Here is an 8,109-nt window from a genome sequence, read left to right as displayed (position 1 = left end):
GTGATCTGATCAGTGATCTGATCAGTGATCTGATCAGTGATCTGATCAGTGATCTGATCAATGATCTGATCAGTGATCTGATCAATGATCTGATCAATGATCTGATCAGTGATCTGATCAGTGATCAATGTTTGGGGAACTTTCAGGAATATTCTTCACCTTCACAAAGTGAAGGTATAGGAGTCATGATGTGATAAAAAATCTTCTGAAACGAATGTTAAAAAGACAGTAGCGTTAGCATCACTTCCTGTTTGAACTCCTTCAGCTGAAAGGTCAAAGGTGATGAAGACTGTAACCTCCAACCGGAAACCAGCTGCTGTAACTCTGGACGAGGAAGCGGAGAGGAAATGACCTGAATGTTGGAGCAGCGAGAAGGCAGGAGGTCATCAGGATAAAGTTTAATCTGGAGACCTGCTGCGTTTGAAGTCTGGACCCGGCTGGGAGCAGAACTTCGTCTCGACACAATGACAGCCAGACAGATTTCTTTGTTCTTATTCTTTTCATCTCCTTCCTTCACACGTCTGAGTTTAATAAAAAGTGGTTGGAATAATGTGATACGAGTCTCAAAGCAGGAAATGCTGGCGCTGAGGCGCCGGTCGGGTCGTGTTGGGACAAGCAGCGCTCACTCAGACCAGAGACCAGAGCATGGCTGGTTTTCACAAATCCAAGCAGAAAGTAAAAGTTAAACTGTTTTCTGTCTTGTGTTTGAGCAGGAGGTCTGTCCTTCTCCAGGCTCATCTGGTTAGGTTGCAGATTTTAAATCTCTGCAGATACAAACTTCAGTTTATCATCAAGTTTGATGACAGATTTTGGAAAGCGTCCCATTTGGAGACGGAACCAAATCCTTCAGATTGCGGCTCATTAAGGAACCGCTGGCCCAGCTGTTGCCTCCATTCACCAGTTAATTGTGGCTCCGACTCGCCGGTACCAGCCCGGCCCGATTACTGCCCCCCCACCGCTTTATTAATGTAAATCCCTGAGATAAATATGGCACATGCTCAGTGTTTAGTCTGCGAGTTCGTCGGCTGCAACGCTTCATAGGGATGTTTTTAATGAGTCTTTACCAAGGAGGGCGATTTATTATTCCATCCTGCACTCCGCTCAAGTCAAAGATAAACAAATAAATTAAGAGGAGAAAAAAGTTTTAGCATGAGGCGCCTGCTGAGGTGAACAGGCTTCATTTTAATTTAGTGTTCAGGAGCAGAGGCAATATATCTACGTTTGTATCTACAAACATAATTCAGACGCTGCACTTATCTTATCTGCAGCAGGTGATGTAAATACTCCTTCCTTTGTTTTGAATTAATCGGCTGCCCGTCTCGTCTCTCATTATGCAGGCCTGGATCTGCAGCTAGACTGCATCCTTAGCAAAAACACTCAGAATTGATAACAAGCCAGCTGCATTGATTTAAATGGGAAGCTTGTCTTGTTATCATATTTAAACAGACAGAGGATTTTCTCAACATGACAGTCATTGTTTATGGTTTGTATTTCTGGGGTTCATTTCAGAGCCGGTCAGGATTTCAACTCCAATCATCAGCTCTCCGTTTCTGACTGAGCAGAAAAAATGTCCGCTCCCCTCAGTGCTCTTGGCCAGCAGCTGACACTCATGCTGCTGCAAGTCTGTCCTCATTTAGGAAATGGCCAGGCTGATAAACGGCCGCGGCGAACAGAGCGCCGGCCGCCCGCAGGGTCAGCAGAGAGCTGCTCAATCTGCCGTGACCGAATGACATCCTGTGGAGGCGGTGGAGCAGGAGGGCACCGCAGCAGCATCAGGACCGAAGCTCTGCATGCTGCAAATAACTGGGTTATCAGCTCATCTCACTGCACTACTCCTTCACTGCAAGGAGGACGAGCAGCACACTGCAAAAACACCGAACACAACCCACTGGTTTAGTCCCCACTGCAGATATCTACAGCAGAGAAAAGACTGAACTCGCTTTCAGGTAACGACTTTAAGTCAGGTTCTACTGGCAGATTATCATTTCACTCAGACATTTCCAGGTGAAATAACAGAGAAAATACAACTTTTTCATCAACATTAATTAGTTAGTTACCAAAAACAGCCTCCTGTATCTGCCTGAAATGTTACCAAGTTAATTTTGTCTTATTTCAAGAAATCTGCCCAAAAATCCAGACAAGAATACTTGGCATGACTGTGTTTTTGCAGTGCAAATAAAAATATTTTTCTCTGTGTCTGAAGTTAAATCAGGTTGGTTTATTATTTGACAACTATAGTTTCAAAATCACCAAAATTATTTCTATTTGCTGAAAGCCAGAAAACTTAGTGAGAATATTTCTGAGATGCTTTGTAGCTTTTTTTTGCCTCCATCTGGTCAGTATCGGGGATGACCGTCATGTCTGACGTGGGTCAAACCTTTTGGGTTTCCTTCCTTCAGTTCTGGTCCATTCCTCCTGACAGAACCAGTAGAACCGGGTCGGGTCTGCAAGCCACCTTTTCAGATCAACGAGTAAAATCCTGACAGAAACGCTGCAGTTTGTGCTGCTAACGGTCTGTTAGCTGTTAGCCCCTCTGCTCCTGCCCCTCTGCAGGGCATTTGGGCCGGGGTATTTGGGCCGGGGCATTTGGGCCGGGGCATTTGGGCATATTTGGGCCGTTGCTTCCTGTGGCCAGCTGGGCGGCGCTGTCACGGTTAAATCTGGTGACTGGGTTAATTTTGGAGGACTTCTGGACAGGGACTGATTAATGTGGCTCCTCTTCACAGAGCGCTGGCAGAACCAGGCCAGCGAACGCTCCTCTGTCTTTCAGTTGTCATGGCAACAGAAATAAAAAAGTATGGATAACATCTGGACTTGCTGCAGACAGGCTTTACATGATTGAGCAAACGAAGGCTTTAATTAAAAGGAGGATATTCAAAGTTTCTAGTAGAAATGTTCTGCTCCTGTTTCATAACTTCAGACTGCAGCATAAAACAAAACATATTATTTTAATAACTTCTTAATTCCTCCAAATGAAATCTGTCATCTGTTCCATTTTAATTTCCACATCATTAATGTTTATAATGTCATTAATATAATAAACATGAAGAAACATTTTGCACCAGCTGCCATTAAAAAGTGTTTTATTCTCTGATCACAGATGTAAACTTTATGTTAATTTCTGGTTTCATGAGGAACTTCAGATTACTGGTCATAAACGTATTTATGTCACCACTTCACCAACGTCTGGAAAAAACCCAAACTGTCTCCTCAGATGAAAACTGGATGTTCAGGAATCAGAGACCCAATGAACTGGAAACACTGAAGTTTTAATTATCTGTAAGTAAAACACATTATTTCTAATAACCTTTTAAATCCTCCATCAAAATTACAACAAACAGAAGCTTGGAACACATCATACTATGTGTGATAGCAAGAAATACTGCATTTTTACATAATATTCTATTTTCCAGATGTTCCTGTTTCAGTGGTTTGAAGCAGTTTGGTTTTAAGAAATTTCTCATAAATTCAATGTAGCAACTTTGCCACAAATATAAGGAGAATTTTTAAATTTTCATTTCATTTTTGATGCAAAATTTCTGATGAAAACAGAAACACACCATAAAGGTCAATTTCTGCAGGCAAAGGAGCAAAACGAGTTTTCAGAGTGGACTGTAAAGTTTGTGCTGTGATTGTGCCACCCAGCAGCCTCCACTGAGCAAACATCAGTTAGATCAGCGGCCCGATTGGAACAAACAAAAGGTAAACAGCAGCATGTCTGTGTGAACACCTGCTCTGAGATTAATACGGCAGCAGGGCCACTAAAAGCATCATCATCATTCACTTTTATTTAGTCTGTGCTGCAACGGCGGGTCGGACCAGATGCTCTGTGGACGGAGAGCAGCTTATTGATCCTGCTGGATCTCATCATTAGCCTGAAGCATCATAGAGAGAGAGAGCGAGACAGAGAGAGAGAGAGAGAAACAGAGAGACAGAGAGAGAGACATATGAAGACAAACAATTTGAGAAGCAATATTAGTATTTTGTATTAATCATTCATTTCCTTCCCCTCATCGTAACCCAATGAGGATGGACCTTACCACAGGGGCTGCGTTTCATTGGCTAATGCCCATTTGACGTCACTGCGCAGCTACCACGTGTTTCACCGTCTCACAAACAAAAGCTACAGTAGTAAACACATGCTAATGTAGATTGTGGTCTAGCAGACCACGGTCTACACAATCAAAGTTTTTGCGTCAGGACTCAAATAAGAATGGTTCTCCACTGTCAGTGGGGAATCTGTACAGGCGATGTCAGGTATCCTGATCGTATTTGTGGAAATAAAATTTACAGATTTCCCAAATCTGATACGGAAAGTCTTGCTTGGATCAAAGCTTGTGCACGACCGCATTTGCAGCTCAACCGTTGGATCAATAAAAACAAAGGAGTGTGTGCTGGTGTAAGTATTATTACTTTGCTTTCTTTGTGTTTAGTGAATGGGGATATTCTGAGTGGCCCTGCCAGACTGGCGACCTGTCCAGGGTGACCCGCCTCTCGCCCGGAACGTTAGCTAGAGATAGGCACCAGCACCTCCCGATCCCTTTTGAATGCTGAAGCTTGAAATATTGTAAGGTCTTAAGGAGGCCTATACTGTGTGAACAATGACCCCCAAGTCTGAAAAAAGTCAATAATAAACACATTCATTATGAAAACCTTTTAGCTAAGTACAGCATAATGGCAGTACCGATACAACTTCCACACCCTGAAGCCTGTCTGTTACACAGTCTTACGTTGGCTGAACAGATCAATATGCAATTTGTACCGTATCTGACATGCATTAAAGATTTTATTTTACCTGAAAAGGCTTTTTACTAAACTGTAATCGTGTTAGCCACGCTAGCACCGAGTATCAGGCCTAGGCGCACTCAAACATTTGCCAACAACAGAAATCACTGATTCCAAAAGTAACCCTCAAAACCATGAATGCCCGACTTACCCAGCCTTGCAAGAACAACAGGCATCACTGATCTTGTCCACAGTATATTTATGCTGAGGGTGTGAGGATCTGCTGTTTTCCTCATCGACCGGTAGCATTTAGCTGCGACGCGCACAATGTTGGAGGCATCGCGTGGCTCAAACACCTTGATGTCGTCCAAAAAAGATGACATGAACTTGTTTGTTCCCCTGTCCATTGTCGTGGCTGATATTTTTTGAAAATCCGGCAGAAATGCTACGCTAATCGACTCAGAGTCAGTTGAAACGAAAGACGCCATGTTTACACATAGAAACTAAGCCCTGTGAGGCTTTGTTTGTGAGACATGCAGCCACGTGGGATTTTAGGGGGCGTTTCTGGGCGGGGCTTGGTGAGGCCCATATTAACGCTGGGCTTCGGTTCCCATGATGGCAAGTTGACTTTTGAGATTAATCTCAAAATTTATTTATTTTTTTTCCAAGTAAATTTCAGAGATAAGAAAAACACTGTTACTGTTTCTGCAAGAGTGCCAAAAATAATTTCCACTGCACATATTAATGCATTTTAGGACATCTAAAAGCATTTTTGGAGGGAGTCTCAGATATTGGCAGATTGCAGCAATTTGTAGATGATTATGTTCCCTAAGCCCCATAAATACCATGGATCCACTGGACCTCAGTTTGATTAAAGCTGCAGTCGGTAACCAATAAAATCACGTTTTTACGTATTGGTTAAAACTGTCCTACTACTTATAACAGACACAACAAACATAGATTTTATTTTGTTATTCACACCTTTTGTCACTAACATTTTAAATCACTTTCATTCATTTTATTATAAAATTCCATATTTATTCCCGACACGTTTTTCAGATCGAAATTCCAAACTTAACACTCAAACTTTATGCATAATGTGTCCAGTTTATACAGAATCAATGGATGGAGGAATTATGGTTTACATTCAGACAAAATCAGTTTTAAAGTAAGATATTAATGGACAAACTGATGTTGTTTATATTTAGTACAGTTTCCATCTTCAAGTTTCCTTTTTTAAAGACTTTTCAGAAAATTCCTGAATGAGATTTGAGGCTTTTCCAGACATGAAAGATGATTCTTACCTGCCTACCAGAGCAGCACCTTATTTATACATTTACTTTATATTAATCTTTTCTGACATGCTATGTTTACTTGAATACTTATTTAATTTCTCACTTAACTAGTCATTTATTTCACTTAACTGATGTCATGTCATATTCTTAATTAAGTAATTACTTGTATAAATGACACACCAAAAACGATTTCAGTGTTAAAATGCACATAAATCACAACATTACAAAAACATTAAACAGACTTACATGTCACGTGATGAAAGTCTCACAAAGAGGCAGAACCAGGAATCCGTTTTTCTTTCGTCACCTGCAATGGATAAATATCATACCTAAATTTTATTTAATTTATTTTTCATAAGGGAGCACACACAATTAGCTTCTTTTTTTTGTTGTTGTAATTTTAACTGTGGATTAATTTGAAAACTTACGAGCAAGTTTTGGCTCGGTGACGTCACTGGCTTTCAGGACTTCCGGTTTGGTACGTCGGCGCGGCTGGTTAACTGGAGCGGACTTATTTTTATTTATTTGGATTTTTATCGATCCCATGGAGAATGTATCCACCCAGCGGAGCAGTGGAGCCGAAACGATGAGAGTTTAACCGCCTCGGATTCATTTCTAACGACTTTTCTGTGTTTGTAAGGCTGACCGAGCGGCGGCGGCTGTTGCTAGTTCCGGTCTGGACGGAAACTGCGAATTTTCAGAGGCGGGAACAGCGGACCAATCAGGTGAGTCCATGGAGGAGAGTGGGCGTGGTCAGGGGTGTGTCTAAAGAATGAGAGGAAGGGAGGGGCTGAAGGAGGAAGGTAAACAACGCAGCCAGCTCTGGGTTTGGATGTGATTTATTTAGTTTCACCTCATTAATGTTATGATCTTTGTGAAACATCTACAATAACAGCTTTTGTTTTCTAAATTATTCTAAAGATGCAAATAATCCTGCAAAACAATCCATTGATAATACTCATGGCACAGATCTATTAGTCCTTCATTGATCACATTTTTACCACATAAAATACTTTTAGATGTCCTGTTAGAGGTTTAAGTCCAGGTCTTCATCTCCCATCTCCACCCGGAGAAACAGAGCAGAGCTCTGCTGGATGTTTATGTGAAACTACGGCTCAGATCGATGGACCTCTCGCTCTTCATCTCTTAATTTTACATTTACCTGCCCTCCCTCTCATAATGAGAGTCTTTAACTAGACGCAGCGGCTTTGAGCTCCAGTAGATGTGCAGCAGAGCTGTCTGCTCTGACTGGAACACACTTCCAGAAGACGGAGCGCTCTCTCATTTCCATCAACAAGCTCTCCATCAGCGTCACTCTGCCGTGTGATGTGGTTGACTGGGATCTCACACGGCAACCGCATCCATCTTTATCGGCTCGGTGATGGGCCGCTGGATGACAGGCGCCGCTACAGAGCTGCTGGCTTTATCTATCGGCGTGTCGGCCCGGTTCGCCCTCAGAGATCTGAGCCTGAGAGACGCAGCTTCCTCCGGCTCCACTTTTAACTTCACTCAGCCTCAAGCACCGGCTGCCAGGAAGAAGGAGAGGCCATTTAAAGCAGCTTGGCAAACAGAAGTATAAGCGTAAGCATCTTGAACCAGACAATAAATGAGGTTACAGTTCCTGCACATGCAGAAAGGTTTGTGTTAGCGAAAAGCTTTGACCGATTTGACTGAAGTCAACAAAGAACCACAGGAAGACTTGGCACCATTTGTCATGTTTTAGTATTTTCTTCATGTTTGCAGGTTTGTTGGCTTCTTTCAATTCTTCACCAAACAATGAAGGACAGGAAGGTTTCTCCTGCCTTCTCCTCCATTTTTAAAACATAAAATTGAAAACCCACAGAGAAGAGAGACAGTTCAACTGGTGCCATTAAGATATGCAGCTTAATTATGAATGAGCCATGCGTGGGTGTAATCAGCGCAGCTAATACAATGACTATTTGCACAATATGTGCCTTAGAGTACAAATTAGTTCCAGCTTAAACAGAAAAGGGAGAATATAGCGAAGGAGCCTTTAATTGGAAGCAGTAATTTGGTTTTGTTGTTGTTAATTGCTGCAGGCTCAGGCGATTCGTTCAGTCGGATTAAA

At 42.2% G+C, this 8,109-nt stretch overlaps 1 long non-coding RNA gene across 1 annotated transcript in view; it reads right to left on the bottom strand.

Moving 5' to 3' along the window:
- LOC107833790 (uncharacterized) overlaps positions 1 to 6,794 on the bottom strand; it is a 16,185-nt gene extending 9,391 nt beyond the window's left edge. Inside the window, exons 1-2 of the long non-coding RNA XR_001659554.1 lie at positions 6,449 to 6,794; positions 6,267 to 6,327 (exon numbers count right to left, since the gene is read on the bottom strand). This is a non-coding gene — a long non-coding RNA (uncharacterized LOC107833790). The remainder of the gene's footprint in view (positions 1 to 6,266; positions 6,328 to 6,448) is intronic.
- Positions 6,795 to 8,109: the final 1,315 nt, after the last annotated feature.

This window comes from Poecilia formosa, unplaced genomic scaffold (assembly GCF_000485575.1).
Source record: "Poecilia formosa unplaced genomic scaffold, Poecilia_formosa-5.1.2 Scaffold455, whole genome shotgun sequence".
Taxonomy (NCBI): Eukaryota; Metazoa; Chordata; class Actinopteri; order Cyprinodontiformes; family Poeciliidae; genus Poecilia; species Poecilia formosa.
Note: the sequence above shows the minus strand (reverse complement) of the source record. Positions and strands in the feature narration are given on the sequence as shown.